The sequence below is a fragment of the Cupressus sempervirens genome, chromosome 2 (assembly GCF_028749045.1).
Source record: "Cupressus sempervirens isolate cs-2001-9-10 chromosome 2, ASM2874904v1, whole genome shotgun sequence".
NCBI classification, from domain to species: Eukaryota; Viridiplantae; Streptophyta; class Pinopsida; order Cupressales; family Cupressaceae; genus Cupressus; species Cupressus sempervirens.
The window spans coordinates 117,210,632-117,232,753 of NC_143119.1; the positions used below are offsets into that span (position 1 = coordinate 117,210,632).

Here is a 22,122-nt window from a genome sequence, read left to right on the forward strand (position 1 = left end):
CTTGATGTGCACCAAAGTGGGTCTAGAAATTAATAAAGGAGTGCTATATAAATTGCACCATTCAAGAGTTGGAGAATATTTTGGTTAGTGGTATACTTATGCTATGGCACACAACCATTCTGCAACCACACTAATAGCAATCCCAAGCAACAACATTCAAATTAACAACAATGTGGTCATGCAATAACAACTGTGCAACAATCATGGAAAGATTGGGACACTTCAAATAAGTTAAAATGCAAATGAAGCACCTCCAAAATTAAGGGGACACTATGAGAAGGATCTAAATATCCCCCTTCCAATAGAATTTATATTCAACCTAATTAAGATGAAAAAAGTAAGATGACTAAACATAGGCTGAAAATTTTTGTGGCTTTCTTTTATGCACCAAGTTTAAGCTTCTATATTTCAAGATGTCAAGTTGAAACTATTTTTGAGTCTACTCTATTTATCTATATAAAGATTAAAGCAACCTTTGTTGATAAATAGGATGTCAATTGAGAAATTTTTTTCCTTGTTCTCTTTCAGCTACTAGAGATCTGAATTCATCATTAATGATTTTGGAGTTGATGGAAAATCATACAAATTGCAAGTTGTCTAGTCAAATTTCTATTTGGATATTAAAGAATAATGAAGCAATTCATGAAGAGAATGAGGAATGAATAGAAACCTCAATAGAAGGATTCTCTTGAAGATGTCACATGCTTTCAACAGAAACCAACTTCAACTTGAATCACAAATATTCAAAATTTAACATGATAGAGGCATCCTATATTATAAATTCAACAACTAGGGGCTTTAGCTTAACATATGCTTTTGTTCAAACAAGGTGCACAACTTGATTCACCATCATCAATCTATTACCATCTTGTAGTCTATGTCACAAAACTTAGCTTTGTGTAAGTATTAATCAATTCAATATAGCTAATAAATAGACATAAATACAAGTTAATATGACAAATACTTGCACTAGAAAAGTTATCTCTGTTGAACTATAAAGATCATGAGTGTTCCCTCTATTTATCACCCTTGCAACCTCATCCATAGTTATGGTCTCCTTGTGATCCACCATCATATATTCACTGAATGCATTATTGAATCTTGCTTCTTAGTAACAATGAGATTCATTCAAATATTATTTTCTAAGTTCAATGTTGTGGTTTTCTAAAGTATCAATATAGCCAACCCATGAGGATACAGAGCACAAATATCAATCAAAGGCATGTCTACAAATTTACAAGAATAGGAATCAATGATCTAGTTCTATTTTACTTTCAAGTGTACAAAACTGAAAAATCCTTATATAAAAGGAAATCTATTTTAGAAATACGAATTGTGAGCTTGTGTCTAAGAGTAGATTAAATCAACATGCCTTTTTATGCAGTTCAAAAATCTTAGTTTGCAATTGTAGACATCAAAAACAAAATGAAAAATGTTGGTAGAATAGGTGAAAACAAGAGACCTTTCAGATGAAATGTCCATCGTAGTTGGCACAATTGTTGAGTCAATATCCATATCATCTGCTACTTCTCTACTTTTCATTCATACAAATTAGTAGAATTGACTAATGTTAGTGCTTAACTTTTGAGAAGCCCACAATCAAGAGAGTTGCAAAGTTGCCTTACTCTAGGATGGTTGGTTGTGTTTCGCTTCCACCACTCCTTTCATCTCCACTACCCTTCTTTTGTCTTCTTGATCTTCATTTCAATACCAAAGCTCATTATATAGAGTTGTCTAGTTCATTAGATTTTACAATGAAAGATATCAAAAGTGACAACAAATTCTACCTTCCTTTGTTTCTAGACTCATCTAGATGATCACCATCATCATTATCATCATTATTATCATCATGTCTCCCATTGGCAGAATCATCATGAGCACGATGTTTCCTATTGATTTCTTGCTGTCTTCCTTGCTCCCTTTGCTCCATATCTATCAGCTTTGTATGGTATATTGCAAAATTGAGGACTTTGAGAGCGGACTCTAATTCAATTTTAATGCCTAAGAAAAGCAAGTTGGAAAATAATGAAATATGTCAAATGATGAAAAGCCTTCTCATGTTTCAATCTCATGCACATCACTTCTAAAGTATTGCTAGAAAGTAGTAATAAATTGTTAGATAAATCAAAACCTATCCAATTTTCCATCTCATTAACGCGACTTCTGAAATGCCCACCAATTTTTTTTAAGCTTCATAATAATTCAAGTATATGCATTCTAAACATAATCAATTTTAGTAGAGATGAAAAGCAATACTAATATTATGACCCATAAGCCTCAATCCAAATTTAACCTTGCAAGTTCCCAAATAGAATATAAAGAACCCTAATAAATGAAAAGGATAGATTTAGTCATTTCTAAGCATTTTTCAAATTTGAAGATGCCTTGTAGCTCTCCTTAAAAGTACTTTCCACCAAATTAGTAGAGTCGCTTAAAATTGAATTCGGCAAAAATTTATTTAGGCTTTACTCAAAAACAAGAAAAATATCCCTAGCACATTTTAGACCCTCTGTGACTGTAAGCACACAAAGGTTGTGCTAGCGTAACTTTATTTCAAGAGATGCTTTGGTTTGAATAATGAAAAAAATAGGTAGCTTAAAAGCAGAGTAACTACTTAAAGCTATATGCATACATCGTAAAAATATAAAGAGATAGCAACATGATTAAAGTTATAAAGAAGATGAACATGGATCTAAGTGATCTTTTCAAAGGCCTTAGAAGGCTAAAAGACATTTTTGCTTATTGTAGTGTAAAACCCAAGATTTATAATTAAAGGGTTTCTCACTTGATTTCTCAACTTCATCTTTGCATGAGTAGTTGAAAGACAAATTATAGTCTCCAATGTACATGCAGTAATTGGTAATGTGCCTCCTCTAGATTGTAGCCCAAACATTAAAAAGATTAAATCAAGAGTGTACAAAAAAGAATAGATTGTTCTAAAAGTACTAACTAACATCATGAATAAAACTAAACATTTCAAAATGACTAGGCACACTTATTGCAAACCTTAGCTTCTGCACCCGCATTACATAGTTCAACATATGTAGTTGAAATATGTTTTGATGCCTGTAAATTATCATCATTAGCACACAACTGTGAACATGACTTTTTACTTCCATGTGGGTTTGGAAAACAAAGAAACATAAGAATATAAAACAATTTACACAAAAGCAATGTAAAAAATTTAAAACCTCAAAAAAATCACCTCATCTGTCAACATAGGTTGATACCTACTCTTAGCATAATGAATGTATTTCTTCAAGAATTTTACAATTAGCATTTCATTTTTGAAATGCTTGGTCTTTTTCTCGCCATGTAGCAAACAATTGTATTTCACAAAAATGGATGTAGAAGTCTCTACTTCATCTTCTTCCATGTTTCTTGAATTTTTGTTAGCAATCAACATTCCTGTAGAATATTTTGGTGAATCATATCAACTATCAAACATGAAGAAATATTCCAATTATATTCAATGAGCAATGAGTAGAGATGTATACCACTATCTTCTACTAAAGACCTATAATGATGAATACGTAAAACATGCTCAGATATCCTACAATCAATATTAGGATCCATTTGGTCTAGTATAATAAAGAGCAGATCAAAATGAGAGAGTAAAGAATGTAGAAGTCCAATATTCTTGGTTGGAGTAAGTGAGTGATCATACTGCACAAATGAGATTTTGAAGATCATATTTAGCATCAAATATGCCCAAAAACACAACTTTGTGTTGTATCAAATTATAGGCAATACACATTACCTAAGGGTAAATAGTACTAAAGCAAAGAAAATCTATAATCCCAGAGCAGAGGTAAACACTGCTGTGAAAGGCTTGGGAAGTTGAAAACACTTATAGTTCCATAGATAGGATTTGCAGTAGTAACCACACTACATCATGCATTGAGAGATGCATGAATTCCTAATTTAGCAATTGTTACTATTTATTGCTCCATAATCTCATGTATAGACACACAATCTTGATCATTCATCATGTCAAATTCATCAATGCAAACAACACCATGGTCTTCTAAAACCATTGCTCCAACTTCTAGCCTACGTTCACCTAAATTAATTTAAACTGATTAGCCAAGAACAAACAAATATTTTCACAGAACCATCCAGTCTTTGACCAATGAAATAATTTCAAATTGGTCATCATCAAAGCATATGCCCATGACAAACTAGGCCTATTAACAACAACAATTGTATAGATAATAGTCAAGCACATACATAAAATCTCTAAAAACCAATTACCTGTCTCTTGGTTAGAGGTGACAGTGGCTATCAAACCAACACTAGAAGACCCTCATCCTACAGTTGATATTGCCAGGGGAGCAATATTCATGATGGCTCTCAAGAGTTGGGATTTGGCAATAGAAGGATCACCATCCATCATCATGTTTATATCCCTGCAATGAAATTGACAGAAATGCATGAGCTCAACAACCATTAGAAAGAGAAGTGTATAGAAAGTATGAAATTAAGGGTTTTACCCTCTCAAATGAGTTCCATTCTTCAAATTCTTCTCAACACCCCCTAGTGGCTACAACACAACAACTTTCTTTATCCAAGTATGCCCATAGATTGAAGGTGCAAGTGACTCTGCCAGTAGACTAAATGTATCCTTCTTATTTCCTATTTTCTTGATACTTTTTATGTCATCACTTGTAAAAACAAGGGTATTTATCTCTTTATTGAGCTAAAACACATTATTGGCAACAATAATAGTCCTGCATTGAATGGAACGCTAAATATGTCAAAATGCGTGAATTGGAAAAAGGTTCCAAACTAAAAAGGGGCTACCATGAATGAATTGTGCCACTTGTGATTGATTATTCAAAAGGCAAGGTACCTAAAGACACCATTGGCACTGCCTTTGGTTTTGCCAGGAATTTCCTTGTAAATTCCCACCACTATTATATGATCTCTAGGCTTGCAAGTGTCAATAGATCATCCTCTACAATAATATCTATTGATCTAGGTATCTAACTAGGAGTAGAGTTCTCAGGTACTTCTTGCATAGATATTGTTTGATGGTCTCTATACTTGCACAGACCAAACTTAGTAACTAAGAGATTCCCTTGATCATCCTATCATAACATTAGCAAATTAACTTGCATTAATCCCTTAAAATTGTATGGCATCAAAAGATGCTATAGAAAATATTACCCTATGAAAAAGCACTAGAAATATTATGGCAGAAATGTATGGAATACTTACTCATGTAGGATAAATAAACTTTGTGGGTAGGCCAGTCATTGATGTTATATCTCGATATTCATGAACTTGAAATTCTCTAGTGATAGGTCAATAATGGACACTTTTAACAACCTTCGGCCTTACTAAAGAACCTATTGGTCATAAAAAGGCAACTTCTATCACATAAATGCCTAGGAAGAAGTCATCTTAGTCACAAAATTAAACATGTATAAAACCTACAATCCTAAGATAAAAGCACAGCTAAAAAGTTGGCCTTGAAAATTGAACCAAATGAGAAGATATCAAAAATCAAAAAATTTAGGACACCAAATCTTGTGCAAGGGAATTATCACACAACCTGATAGTAATCAGAATTTTTCTTCATCCAGTCACAAATTCAACAACATAAAATAGACAAAATAGAAAGATGGAATGCAATGTTCTAAACATCCTTCTCATAACCTAGTATCTAGAAGTCCAATCTTCTAACACAGTTAAAAGTGAACTCTATTTTTTGTTTTAACACCTTTTTTTACTATTCACTCAAACATATCAATTCTTTACATAACAATGTATATAGTCATAGCCAACAGATAAGGCTAATAAAGGGCATTTGATGTTCATCAATTTTTCAAGAATTTTCAAACTAATTTAAATAGGGGGATCATGCATGCGGCAATATATACATACATTTAGTGACAATACCCTCAACACTAACCATGTTGCCAAGAAATGGAGAAAGGAGCTCCTGAGGAGTAAGCTTGTGAAAGCCAAAATGACCTTCAAAACCAACTTGAATTTGTTGGCCTTCTTGCAGATACTTGGGATCCACATTTCTTGTCACCTCCCCTAGTGCATCAGATAAGGGTTGAATGTACTCACTGGGACTCCTTATCACCCTAAGAGCTAAATCATGGCTGAAATTCCTTAGATCAACCATGTCTATAAGCAGGCGATGGAGACACTGAGTGATCATGCCTCTAATCTTGTCCATGTACACACCTTGCCCCACCTGCAAAATGTTGCCACAAACATGTTAAAAGGCTATGTCATGCATTAATGGCTTCTACCATAGTACATTTGATTGGTAAATCTTTTAAAAGGCTGATGAGATGAAATGAGAGGAGAGCAAAGAAGAAATTTACATCTTGGTCTACAAAGTCCATGAAAGTGCGCTTGTGTGCAAAACTGGCTTCCTCATTGATATCCATCACCGACAATGTAGCTTCCCATAGTGGGAAAATGAGGTCTTGCAAACTATCGATCCAAACCCCACTTCCAAACACAAAAATAGTAATAAAATAAAACAATATATTCAAGATTAGTTTTGTAGTTGTTCTACTACTTTAAAATTTTGACTGCAATATATACAAGATTAATATTGTAGTTGTTCTATTGTTTTTGTATTTTGACTCCCTTATGTCTTCTGCAGCTTGTTCTACTCATTGTAAAAAAACAAATATATTTGTAGCTCTCTTAACAATCTACTATCTTCTCATCTTATTCTCTTTGCATTTTTTCAATTAGAAACAATATAGAAAATGTAATAACTAATAATTACATAAACTTTTTGTATGCCAAAATTAAATGTAGCTTTTGAAGTCATTTATTAAAAATTATTTATGTAGCCTTTAGTAGGGATTAGAATTGCATTCCATTTGCTCAAGTAACGAGCATCTATATCATTCAATGCCCAAAAGACAAATCTTAGTACATGTCTTGCATGAAATTTGATAGAATAAGTAGAGCTAGCCATCATACTTTTGAGAACAAAATTTTGAGTCTTGATAGGCTACTCCCTCTGATGTTGAAAAATTTAGTGAGTGGGACTATTATGCAATTTCCAAAGCAAAAGAAATGCAAAACATTTATATTTAAAATGACCTATGCTAATTTAGCTCTGAACGACTTAGCTATCTGGCCATTACAATAGTTGATGGCCAAATTTGGTTAATCTATAAGTCTATAATATCTTCAAGTCATAGAGCTTTCTCAACATGATAGAAATTATGAATGACTTTTTGTTGCAAATTTAATAGATCTGGTTTTGACATATTATGTATATCTACTCTTGGTGTGGTCTAATATATTTAGCTTACATTTTACCTACATAGTAAACATTTCTATGAAAAGAATTGGCTATTCCTTTCACAAATATCACTTCACATGAGCAATAAACTAACATTAAAAAAAAACCCTACTTAGTTGGTGGAAAATTACCTAGAGAGAGCATTATATATTATGGAAATATAAAGCTCAACAAAAATAAGATAATAGTGGTCAGCTATAAGCAACACAATTTTATTATCTTAGATTCTTACATATGGTGTGCTAATAGACTTAAAATATAATATCATCACACGAGAGAAACCTACTCCTAGTCTTAAGAAGATTTTGCAAGCTTTCTAAGCTGGGCAAGGAATTTTTAAAAACAACCAATGATATACAAGATTTTGCAAGTTTTCTATGATTCTAGTACAAGGAGAGCTTCTTGTATCAAGTTCCAACCATAAATTGAAAAGTGCTTGAAAGCCTTTGACACAGTTTTGTTCAAATCAAACAGACTCATTAAGACCTAATTGTAAGGAAACTCAGGTGCGGAAACAACTTCCTACACTAATCTCATAAGGAAAGTATGATGCAAATCCTATTAAAATCTTCTTACACTTACAGATTCAATATCATGTAAACAACAATATTGCAGCCAACCATGCATATAGAAAATAGACAGAGAAAGGAACACATAACACAAGGATTTTCCAGTGGGGAAAAACCTTTCAGTAAAACAACCCCACCCCTTCAGAACCTACACAATGTATTATCTTCAACACGAGGTTACAATACACTTGCAATGCAAGTTCAACATCAACAACAGAAGACTCCAGTAGCTACTCACAGTGCCAACAATACACCTTTTTCGCATCGCACTCTCTTCAAAACCCCTAAAAATTCTTATAACATAGCTCTTACGTGTCATAGGAATCCGTCATAACTATTTTAGCCATGATCTCCTTACACACAATTCAAGATGTCGACACATCAACATTATTTGCAAGAAATACATTTTACAAAACAAATAATAAGAATAGGAATTATACAAGGTTGAGACACCTTATTCCTAACACTAATTCCTTGTAATAAGTTTGCATTTAACAATTTTATACACATCTTACAACTTTTTACATTTTTTTTGTACTACTCGAAAAAAAAATGAAACATGATGTGAATGTAAATGACTGGCTTTGCTGAATTATCTACCAAAAAAATGAGTAGACAATATATTTTAAAATCTCTAGACAAATGTAGTAACCATAGCATAAACAATAACAACAACAAGTAGCATAAGCATTTCAAAACACTTTGAATAAATTAACATTAAGAAAGAATCATCTTAGACAAGGAAGAATCATAAACTAAAAGTTTAAAATAATGTCTCATTAAAATGAATTTAAAATAAAATGTGCATGGCAACCAAATTTAAAAATAAAATAAAAATCAAATTGGAAAGTGCTAATTCCACTTAGCCTGAATAAGAAATCAACCCTTTTTTTTAGCTTATCATCTCAAGTGCTAATTTGGCTAGTTTTGTGCATTAGAAAAATCACAAGAATGTTTCTCAAAAACTCAATAATCCAGGTGCTTGTTTCTTCAAACTAATGGGCTTCCCCAAGTTCAATGAGTCATGTGCTAAGAAACTATAAATTTGGAGGAAGTAAAAGAAAGAAGAAGCTATCCATACAAGTTTAAGAGTCCATTAAAATGGTTAGTGGTAAGCTCTCAATTGTAAAGAGTCATCTAGAAAAGATGGACATATAGGATTAGTCACAAGAATTTTAGTACCCAAGCAAAGATCCACACCCAAATCTAAAAAAAACCTTTAATTTATTGTAAAGGCTCATGGGTTTTAAACTGAAGTAAGTGAGGTAATTATGGCTTTTACATAGCCATTAAAGTGTCATGTAAAGAGGAGGGAAATGAGAAAGTATCTCAAAATTTTCAATACCAAAGACTTTGGTTCACAGATGGACCTATGTAAAAGTTTCAAATAAGTTTGAAAAGCTTTGCAAACATAAGGGGATTTTCAAAAAATCCAGTGAGGAGGACTACTGAGACATCTTCATTTGAATGGAAAATTTGAGTAAATATTCATGAATTCAGATGACATTCAAACTATGTCACAATAGAAGCCCCATGAGGGCAATGTAAGAACTTGATAATTGAAGATATTGCTAGATTCAACCAAATGGGGTAGGAAAACTTGTGAGGAAGTGAAATAAGACACTTTAATCACAGGGAAAAAGCCAAAAAAAAAAAACCATATACCCTGGAAAAAATATTCAATTCTAGGGTGTCTTATAAATCTGCATAAAACTCAAAAGCAAGCAATGCCTTCAACAATTCAACTTAACCCATAATTTTTGAATCCTCAAATGTGTTCATCTAATTCAACACCTAATTTTTGAAACCCTAGCAAAAATATCAATGATTACCTATTATGTTCTGAAGCTCCCTGTAAGCATTCCTTGTGAAAAAAAGTACCATTATTTTGAGCATAAGAACAAAATGACTTAAATATACAAGATTATAGAGAAATAACTTAGCCTAAAGAAAGTGAGGTAATCATAGGGACTAAAGAACAATTTGAATGCATAATAATTTGGGGCTTCCTACTGTTCTGCTAAAGCTAAACCAGTATAGTTGACAAAACTTACATGGCTCAAAAACATGATGGGGACTTGTACATTTCTCGCTTGAAACCCTTCAAACTATAATTCTTCATTCACCATTTTCACATGATCAATCCACAAAAGAGAAGAGATGGACACCCAACCAGAGCATAAAATTGAAATAGGGTGACCTTTTTCATTTTAACATTATGAAGCCCATGTTGGTCAAAATGTTGACCAACACGGGAATGGATTTTAAAAGAAATTTATTTTTTCTTGCATATTTTGACCAATCTAAAAACTTTTAATAGATGGTTGAAAATTTTGGTCTAAAAATGGAGTCAAATGTACTAGTTTGATGAGGAGTGCATTTATAATTTGATAAGAGAGCTCATGGAAGAAATTGGTATAATTGGTGATCCTCCACTTCCTCCTTTTCAATTAGATTGTTTTAAGATCAACAATGCTTCATATGAATCCACATATTTGTCAAAAAATAGTTACTCTAGCTCTATGTAACTAAATTCAGATGGATTTGATGTGGGAAAGGTTGTAGTTAGAAAAAAGGAATGTCGAGATTGTTGAAAATAGTTGGTTTCTCTTGAGCCAAATGCCCACCCACCCGCTTGAAACACTTAAGCTCGGTAGGTGAGTTTGAAATCCAAAAAGAGAGGGAAAATATTTTGAGACAAGAAAAAAGGAATGAAACCTCATTATTCATTCAAAGAGAGTAGAGAGAAGATCAACAAATCAGAGCAGAGGAGAAAAGAATAATCAAAGAAGAGTGTAGAGAGCAAGAGGAACAACAGAGGATCAGAAGGAACAATAGAGGATTAGAGTTGCAACAACATAGGATCAATTTTTTTTTGTTTGTCTTGTGAAGTAGAGATTGCTCTAGGCATTATTGTATATAGTCTTATAGTGCTACAAGTTTATATTTCAAGTAATAGTTGTAGATTAAAGTATTTTGTTTCTGGTTGAAGCCCTATACTCCCAAATTTGTATTCAATTGAATCATTTTATGAATAGAAAGCAAGCAAGCAAGCATATTAATTGATCTAGTTGTTTTGACTCATTTTTGTCTTCTATCTATTCATTATGCATGGTGCTTAGTATTTGAAAATTTTAGAGTTACATGTTCTCTATTATCATTCATGTGTTTTATTGGTGGAAAAGATCAGACTACAAGTCTATAGTTAACTCACTTGATTCACTCTTTAACCAAGCTCTCCTTTTGATAACTTGATCAATGTAAGTCTTTTTGTTCCTACTAAGTTATAGCTGAATCTATTGAGGTACTTATTGAGCTTATGTAGTTTCTATTGTTACCAAGTTCACTCAATACCTTCCTTGTTGAGTAGATCATGTCACTTGGTCACCAGACTGCCTATGTGTTACTACTGAGTTCCAACTCCCTTTGGTGATCAAGTCACTAGACATCCACCACTATCAAGAAAACTCCACTCAACTCCTTAACATGTCGAGATCACTCATCATTAATTGTTGCCGAGAAAATTTTTAAGTTACAAAGTTGTATTTTTCCAATGGTATCAAATCTTTGAGGCCCCAGATCGTCATGAGTTTGGGAACTTTTTCCTAGGTATTTGACATGGTAGGAGATGTAGGAAAGACATGGTAGTAGCCACCATCCTTTAATGGACATAATTATGATACATGGGCAAAGAAAATGAGAACCATCATGGTGGATAATCATTTATGGGAGTTTGTGGTGAATGGGTTTAATGATGTTACTAACCCAACACAATATGCTACCCTAAAAAATCCTTAGAAGACTCAGCTAAAAAGTCAAGAAGAAAGGATGCAAAAGCATTAAGTCTAGTTGAGGGAGCAATGACATAGACTATTTTTCCCAAGATTGTAGTAGAAAATTATTCAAAGGAAGCATGGGATATCCTTGAGATTGACTTCAATGGGATTGATAAGGTTAGATAGTGAAGTTATAAATGATCATAAGGGAGTTTGAGAACCTTCAAATGAAGGACAATGAACCTATTGTAGAATTCAACCCAAGAATATCTACTTCAAATGATAAACCATCTCAAATCAAATAGAGAAGAGTATGAAGAGCAAAGGATAGTGGAGAAGATATTGAGGATTTTACCTTAGAAATATGACAATCTTGTGATAACCATTGAGAAAGCAAAGGACCTCACCACATTGACCATGGATGAGTTGATGGAAACCTTTCCAACCCATGAGCACCAGATTAACAAGTCAGCTACATCTTCCCAAGAGCAATCTTTTAAGGTTCAAGAGCATTCAAGAGGTAGGGGGAGAGGAAGAAATGGCTCTAGTAGGGGCTCAAAAAGTAGAGGTTGTTGAAGAAATGGTCAAAGGAATGATGGTGTAGAAAGCTCAGGATGAGCAAGCAATCAAGAGGGAGCAAAAAACTCTCAAAACAACTTTAGAGGAGGTAAGAAGAATTACAACTCCAACAAGAGAAATGTGGAATGCTACTACTATCATTAGTTTGGGCATTATGCAAGTGAATTATAGAAGAAGCAAGGTGACTAGTCAAGATAGAATGCAAATGTAGTTGATCTGAATATGGGAAATACAAACAATCCCACAACCTTAATCATGTGTAACATTGGTGAAGAAGGTAGCCTTGAGGTATGGTACTTGGACATTGGTTGCAACAACCATTTGAGTGATAATGAAAGCTTATTTTCTTTCATCGACAAAAATTTCAAGTCTGAAATTAGCATGGAAAACATTGGAACCATTCCCATTGTGGGCAAAGGATCTATTATTATTTGCACCAAGCAAGGTGAAAAGAAGGAAACACAAAATGTATATTTTTCCCTAGGTATGAAGCACAATTTGATGAGTGTCTGACAACTCATTCAAAATGGTTACAAGATGTTAATGGAAAATGACAAGTATGTCATTCTTGAAAAGGATGGGAGTAAAAGAATACTTGCAACAGTCCAAATGAAAAAGAACCAGATGTTCCCCTTGAAGATAGAGACATGCTTCTCTTCTCAAGTCAGTTTTTCACATCCCAAGCATGCATGTACAATAGTACATCATCAATTAGCTCTAAGGAGTGTGAATCAAGATCCCTCCAAGCTATGACATCTCAGATATGGACATCTTGGCTTTATTGGTTTAAAATTTTTGTCCAAGAAAAGAATTGTATATGGTTTGTCAAGCATAGTAGATTCATGTGAAAAATGAGAGGCTCGTGTTTTGGGTAAGCAACATTGGCTTCCCTTTAATTCTAGTAATTCTAGAAGGGCAAGGTAACCATTAGAATTGGTATATTTTGATTTAGTTGGGCCTATGCAAACCACTTCTATTGAAGGGAGTACTTAGTTCATGACATTCATAGATAATTTTAGTCATAGGACATGGGTGAATTTCTTGAAAAGAAAATTTAGAGCATTTGATAAATTTGTCAAATTTAAAGCCCTAGCTGAGAAAGAATGTGGACACTATGTAGAAGTCCTTAGGTCAGATAGATGAGGGGAGTATACCTCTAATTTGTTTTTAAATTTTTACAAGAATAACGACATCAAGAAGGAGCTTACATCCAATTATACTTTGCAACAAAATGGAGTGGTTGAGAGGAAGAATAGGACCATTGTTGAGATGGCAAGGAGCATGATGAAAGAAAAGGGAAGAGAGACTGTAGCAAAAATAGTATATTTGATAATAGGTATCCTACAAATTTAGTTTGTGACAAGATTCTTGATGAAGCATGGTCAAGGAATAGATGGAAAGTTGAGCACTTGAGGGTGTTCAGGTCTGTAGCATGTGCACATGTTCCAAAGGGAAAAAGGAAAAAGATGGATGAAAAAGGTGTGAAGTGTATCTTCACTAGTTATAGCTCAGAATCAAAGGTCTATATAGGTTGAATGATCCAATCATGAAGAAGATCATCATTTTAAGAGATGTGGAGTTTCCTAAAAAATTAGTCATGGGATGGCTCGATAGATGAATATTCAAGCACTTCAAGTAAAGTGTTGACCATTGAAGAAGAATAAGATATTGGTGATCAACAAGATGAAGAAGCAACAAACATGGATATTTGCAGACAAAGGAAAAAATGAAAGTGCACTCAAACATATAGAGTTTCATCTCCTAGCAACTCAAGATAGCTTCAAGCTAGCATGCAAAATAGTAACAACAACAATACTAAAAATTCAAATCCCACTCTCACCTCCCTTTTGCCAAGAAAGACTAAGAGTCTAAAGGAGATATAACATGAAGAAAGGTATGATGATGACTTTGATGAGAGTGTCAATTTTGCATTTATTTTCTCACTATGATCCAATCTATTTTGAAGAAGGTATGAAAGAGGAGAAATGGTATAATGCCATGGATGAGGAAATAGATGCTATTCAAAGAAATGAAAAAGGGTAGTTAACTAATTTTCCTCCCAAGAAACAAGTAATTGGAGTGAAATGAGTTTCTAAGACCAAGTGCAATGTTGAAGGAAAAATTGATAGGCATAAGGCACTCTTAGTGGTCAAGGGGTGCAAGTAGTAGTATGATAGAGATTATGATGAGACATATGAACTAGCTATAAGAATGGAAACCATGTGTGCAATCATAGAAATTATAGTCCAAGACAAATGGAAGGTATATCAAGTGGATGTGAAGTCTAGCTTCTTGAATGGTGTATCGAAAGAAGAAGTTTATATGTGGAGCGAATACCTAGTTATGAAGTCCTAGGTGAAGAACACAAGGTGTATAGATTGAAGAGAGCTCTATATGGGGTCAAGCAAGCACCATAGGCATGGTACAATAGGATTAACTCATACCTTATGAGGAAAGGCTTTAGCAAAAGTGATGGTGTGCCCACACTCTACATCAAGGCAGCAAGTGGTAAAGTTTTAATTGATGTGTTGTATGTACAAATGACTTAATCTTTACTGAAAATTATAATTTCCTAATTGGTGAGTTCAAAGAGGCCATGAAAAATGAATTTAAGATGATAGACCTAGGTCTCTTGAAGTATTTTATAGGCATAGAAGTAAAACAAATGTATGATGGCATTTTCATCTCTCAAGAAAAGTATGAAAATCAGATCTTGGAGAGATTTAAAATGTAGAACAGTAAGGAAACCCCAACACCAACAACAATAGGTCTGAAGTTGAGAAAGGAAGATTGCAGAAAAGTGTGAATCCAACACTGTACAAGAGTATGGTTGGAAGCTTGATGTATTTGACAACAACTCAGCCTGACATGTTGCATGCAGTAAGTTTAACTTCCTAATTTACGGAAACACCAAAGGATTCCCATTCACAAGTGGGAAAGAGGATTCTAAGGTATGTGAATGGTATCAAGGATTTTGGCATTTTGTATGTACTATGGATAATGATTTCAAGTTGGTTGGTTATACTAATAGAGATTGGGCTAGAAGCCTAGATGATATGAAGAGAACTTTTGGATACATGTTTCATATGGAGTCAAGTGCAATTTTATGGGCATTTAAAAAGCAACCCATTATTTCTCAATCTATAGAAAAGGTTGAATACATAGAAGTGAATGCAACAACATGTCAAGCTATTTGGTTAAGGAGAATCTCGATAGATTTGAATGAAAGGAAAGAGGATGGAACCATAATATTTTGTGGGAAAATTTCCTCAATTGCACTATCTAAGAATCCAGTCTTCCATGGGAGAAGCAAGAACATAGAAATTATATATCACTTCATCAGAGAATTGGTGGAGAATGGAGACATCAAAATGAAATTTTGTAATTTTGGGTAGCAGCTACCAGAAATTTTTACTAAAATTTTGGGCATAGTAACTTATGTGTGTCTAAGAAATAGTCTTGGCATAGTTTATTTGGATCAAGAGTGATCTTTGTTTGTTTGGCTAGAGACAAAGGTGGGGTGTTGAAAATGGTCAGTTTCCCTTGAGCCAAATGCCCACCTACCCACCTGACACACTTAAACTTAGTCGGTGAGTTTGAAATCTAAAAAGAGAGGGAAAATATTTTGAGACAAGACTAAAGGAATGAAGCCTCATAATTCATTCAAAGAGAGTAGAGAGAAGATCAACAGATTAGAGAAGAGGAGAAAAGAATAATTAAAGAAAAATAGAAGGAACAACAAAGGATCAGAGTTGTAGCAAGATCAGTTTGTTCTAAGTTACATAAGTTCATTTTTTGTCTTGTGAAGCAGTGATTGCTCTAGGCATTATTATATGCAGTCTTGTAGTGCTACAAGTATATATTTCAAGTAGCAGTCATAGGTTAAAGTATTTTATTTTTGGTTGAAGCCCTATGCTCCTAGATTTGTATTCAGTTGAATCTGTTTATAAATATAAAGAAAACAACCAGATGTATTAGTCAATCCAGTTATTTTGACTCATTGTTGCCTCCTTTCTATTCATTAAGCATGGTCCTTAGTATTTGAAATGTTCAGATTTGGATGTTCTCTATTATTGGTCTTGTATTTTAATGGTGGAAAAGATCAAACTACAAGTTTTTAGTTAACTCACTTAGTTCACTCTTTAACCGAGCTCTCCTTCTAACAACTCAGTCAGTATAAGTCTTGTTGTTCCTATCGAGTTATAGCTAAATCTATTGAGGTGCTTAATAAGCTTACTCAATTTCTATTCTTACCGAGTTCACTCAGTACCTTCCTTTCTAAGTAGATTATGTCACTCAGTCACTTCATTGACTAAGTTTACTCGGTCACTAGATTACCTATGTGTTACTACTGAATTCTAGCCCCCATTAGTGACTGAATCACTTGGTATCCACTACTGCTGAGAAAACTCCACTTAGCACTTTACTATATACCCTTTAAGAAGAGAGCTAGAATACAAGAAAGCTAAAAGAAGTATGTGAGTATGTTGCTAGAGAAGGATGGTCCCTCTACTTTGGCCTTGACTCATTGAGACTCTAAAGGAGTTGAGTCAAGAATGGAAGGAGGTAATGACCCCTTCCCTTAAGTTTCTGACTCTATTGATGCTTTGGCCTTCTATTTCATCTTTTTCTTGTACTTTTATTAGTTTTATGACTCGGTAAATTTTTGGTTGAGTTCATTTCTTGTGAATTCTTTTTATTTTACCTATTGGATTATTATTATGGACCTGATCCATTTCTAAAATGACTTAATAAAAAAATTATAGTAAATTTGTCATCCATCATTATACATTTAAAAAAAATTAAATTCATGTATATTAATATGCTCAAATTATATTGCATTGACTAAGATGGTTTAGATCAATGCCACATAAATAGAGACCTATGTATTGTTAGGTTGCATCTCATTACAAGATGTGCTCTTGTATCTAAAAATATAATGCATGATTAACATTTTTATGGCCTTATTATTTAATTTCTTAGTAAGCGATAGTACAATACTCCAAAAAAAAAGTGTTGTAGTGGGGTACCCACAAAGTCTAAACAAACCATGTTTAAAATAAAAATGTATTTCCTTAATTTTTTTAAATTTTGATTTAATCATATGAATCTTCATTAAAGAACCTATGAAACTATATCTCATTACATGAAGTCTCCTTATATCTATTAATATTATCATGATATACTATTTTCAACTTTTCCCATTTAATTTTATTGATACTATATATTTAAAAAATAATAGTGATATAGAAACATACCATGTCCATGGAACAAATTATCCAACAAAATCACTTATTTAAACTACCCTTGTTGCCAGCACTACAACCCATCTATTTTTGTGAAAGTACTAAAACTAAACTTAGTTTTACATCTACTTAGCTTTAAAAGTCCTTCGAGATCTTACAACATGCTCTTGCCACATACCGCATCCACTAGATATCCAATTCTACACAATATTAGTCTCATGATGATATATATTTCAAAATTTCAATCTCAATCTTATAATAAGGATATACATACATTTGCTTTTCTCTCAATCAATTACAATGGCTCAAAAATGGAAGAGTTTAACTGAGATATTTATTATTGATAATGATAGATATTGTTATTATTAATAATGGCTTTCAAGTAGGGAAGAGTCTTGATTTCATTAAAATAGTCAATTTATAAAATCAAATAAAATTGCTTTGGTTGTTCAAGATGTGGAGTTTGAATCTTTAAAAAAATGCTCATTATTATTGTTATTCGAACAAATACTACCCTAGGAATTTCTTTAGATTTAGTAATCAACTAAATAAAGAAAACTAAGTTTTAAAGCTCTATCTTCTCAGAATGTGTCTCTTTCAAAAACATCTCACCAACAACTACTTATGAAGACTCACTAAATTTATAGCTAATGTATGATGATAAGTGTATTGTTCTTTATTAGTCATGAAAGTTGCAGGAATCGAATATCAGCGTGGAGTTCATCTTTTGGAGCTTGGTAAGCATGGGAACTTTCTTTATTATTGTTCTATGGAAAAAGTCATTAAGCACAGGGACTCTTACAAGACTTAAAAGATTGTAAACCAAGAGATGATGAGAGAGCTGTTCAGGCCTGATTAAATTTTATAAAAACAGCCTTTCAAGATTTCAACGACTACTAAAACATCCATGGGTGCATGTGAAAGGCCATGATTAGGAGTAGGTTTATATATAGCAAGATACTAACGAATCATGGGACTTTTTATTATGAAGTTTATATTAGTTGAAATTTGAAAGTTAAGGATGATCTTGTATTAACTAATATTGTGAATGATCTTGAATTCACTCATTTATGATGAGGTGTAAATTAATTATGGACAATAAAATTTTCTAACTTGGTGAAGATTTAATAATAGAAATAATTTTTAATTTGTAGATTCAAAAAGAGACAAGTTCATGAAAACAATTTACTTCAAGTTAGATACATTTGCACAATAAGAAACATGCATCTACATTGCATCAAAATAATAGAAAGTAACGATCATGGTTAGGGAAGTAATTAAAACTATGTTTATGAATAACTAGAGGAATGGTGTAAATATTGACTCATTAAGCATGAGGTATTGTTCAATAGGTTGGGAGAAAAGTACATAAATTTCCATACCATCTCAACATAAGATTTAATCTAAAGTCAAACAAAGGAAGCCACATTGAATCTTTTATTTAAAGAAACATTAGAACTAATATTTTGGTACAACATGTAAAAAACTTTATAGATTAACATGTATTTAAAAAGGGATAATTGATCTAAAATAATTCCAAAGTCTATTGATGTATATAAGCAAGGGGATTGCATCAAACAATACCTAGAGGGAGAAACACTTATTGATTTTTGTACTAAAAATCATGCACACATGTATATGACTAGGATTTTGAAGGACTAGAGTATGTAAAATGATGAAAATTTAGGTTGAGAAAAAGCCCAAGAAGTAAAACTTATCAACCAAGAGGTGAATCTTACTAATATGACCATCAATTTTTTACTTAATGTAAGGCTTTAAACTTCACACAATTTTAGTAGTTAAAATAATTAAGTACAAAAGGAAGAGAAAATACCTAACCAGATCTTTGAAGACATTATAAAATGGATTAAGATTGCGATAGATAAATCTAGATGTATAATTCCTTACTTACTGTGATTCCAATCCTAATATTTATACGAATCATTGTGTCAAGGAATGAATTCTATTTCATGTGGTTCTATGAAAAAAAAAACATACTATCATTAATTTCATTGCATCGTTGAAAGCTATTTTATCTCATTTAGCATGTTTAATTTTTTTTAGCATAAATCTTGGCCTACCTTCTCTTGACTAAGGTTTGCCAAGATTTTGTAATATCATATTGTTCTTCCTTCTATTCTATGAAAATATACCAAATGGATTGTGAATTCTCCTAGACATGAGCATGACACATAGATATTCATGTGGTGCTTAACTTTCATAATATTTTGTATCATAGACCATTAGAGTCTTAGCATTCATAGTTTAAAGTTTGTGGATATGTTTTGGAATTCATACTTAGTCATTTTTTTACTAAGTTTTTCCATCAATGTCAAATGGGAAGGTTGTTAGAACCAAGATAGGTGGTATGATCGCCTGACATCAAATTCAATTTTGGTAAAAATTTTAGTATAAAATTAGCCCAAGTATACTATACAAAATAGTGAATAGTAGTTAATAAGTAAAGTCCACACACAAATGAGAGGTGGGAGGGGGGTGTGAATCATTTGTGACCAATTTAAATAAAATCCAAAATTAGAAATCGTAATTCTAGTAGTTAAAGTAATGATGCACAAAAATTGAAAACCATAGTCCATAGTACAATGATTATTGAGTAGAGAAACCCTTGATAGGAGGGAAAGCTTGAGTGGAGAAGGTACTCACATGATAGTGTACTAATATATATGTTCTTTTTAAAAGGATGTGACTCTATTAGAAGCCAATTACAATAAAATATTCCTTATTAAACAATAGGTCCATGTTAGGAGACCTTAAACCCATATTAGAAGGTTCTAGTCATATTAAAAGTTAATAAAGAAATAAGTAGGCCCACTAGCTAAATACACTAGAAAAAGTGAGATCAAACTTAAGGAAAAAGTCCTAAATTAATTCAACTAACTGTTACAAATCTTCACAATAACTAGAGAGGGGGGGAGGGGGGGTTGAATCAATTACTCAAGGTAAATATGTGCATTTGAAATGCCATGACTAGGCGTAGGTCTTTATATAGCAAGATAGTAACGAAGTGTGGGACTATGTATTATGAATTGTATATTAGTAGAAATTTAAAAGTTAAGGATTATCTTCTATTAACTAATATTGTGAATGACCATTAATCTTGAATTCACTCATTTATGATGAGGTGTAAATTAATTATGGACAATAAATGGTGTTAAAATTTTCTATCCTGGTGAAATTTAATAATAGAAGTAATTTTTAATTTGTAGATTCAAAAAAGAGACAAGTTCATGACAACTTAGCTCAAGTTAGATAACTTTTCACAATAAGAAACATGCATCTACATTGCATCAAAATAATAGAAAGTAATGATCATGGTCAAAGAAGTAATTAAAACTATGTTTATGAATAACTAGATGAATGGTGTAAATATTGACTCATTAAGGATGAGGTACTATTCAATAGGTTGAGAGAATTTGCAAAGTACATAAATTTCCATACCATCTCAACATAAGATTGAATCTAAAGTCAAACAAAGGAAGCCACATTGAATCTTTTATTTAAAGAAACACTAGAACTAATATTTTGGTACAACATGTAAAACAAATTCTAGATTAACATATTTAAAAAGGGATAGTTGATCTAGAATAATTCCAAATTCTATTGATGTATATAAGGAAGGGGATTGCATCAAAGAATGCCTAGAGGGAGAAACACTTATTGATTTTTGTACTAAAAAACGTACACACATGGATATGACTAGGATTTTAAAGGACTAGAGTATGTAGAATGATGAAAATATAGATTGAGAAAAAGCCCAAGAAGTAAAACTTATCAATGAAGAGGTGAACTATACTAATAAGAGCATCAACTTTTTTTTAATGTAAGGCTTTAAACTTCAAAAAATTTTATTAGTTAAAAAAATTAAGTACAAAAGGAAGAGAAAATACCTAACCATATCTTTTAAGACACTATAAAATGGATTAAGATAATGATAGATAAATTTAGATGTATGACTCCTTACTTATTGTGATTCCAATTCTAATATTTATACAAAGTGTGTCAATGAATGAACTCTATCTCATGTAGTTCTATGAAAACAAAAATACTATCATTAATTTCATTGCATAGTTGAAATCTATTTTTCCTCTATTCCTATAGCATGTTTAATTTTTCTTTTAGCATAAATCTTGGCCCACCTTCTCTTGACTAAGGTTTTTGAGGATTTTGTAATATTATATTGTGCTTCCTTCTATTCTATGAAAATATACCAAATGGGCGAGGAATTCTCCTAGATATGAGTATGACACATAGATATTAATGCGGTGCTTAACTTCCAGAATATTTTGTATCATAGACCATTAGAGTCATAACATTTATAGTTTAAAGTTTTTGGATATATTTTTGGAATTCATACTTAGTCATTTTTTTACTAAGTCTTTCCATCAATGTCAAATTGGGAGGTTGTTGGAACCAAGATAGGTGGTATGATCACCTGAAATCAAATTTGATTTTGAACAAATTTTCAGTACAAAATTAGCCTAAGTATAGCGTAGGAAATAGTGAATAGGTGTTAAGAAGTAAATTCCACACACAATTGAGAGGTGAGAGGGGGGTGTGAATCATTCATGACCAATTTAAATAAAATCCAAAATTAGAAATGTTAATTCCAAAAATTAAAATAATGATGCACAATTACATAAAAC

General features: G+C 32.5%; 1 pseudogene; it reads right to left on the reverse strand.

The window, feature by feature from the left end:
- Positions 1-820: 820 nt before the first annotated feature.
- On the reverse strand, positions 821-6,410 carry LOC149571299 (DNA replication licensing factor MCM3-like; annotated as a pseudogene).
- Positions 6,411-22,122: the final 15,712 nt, after the last annotated feature.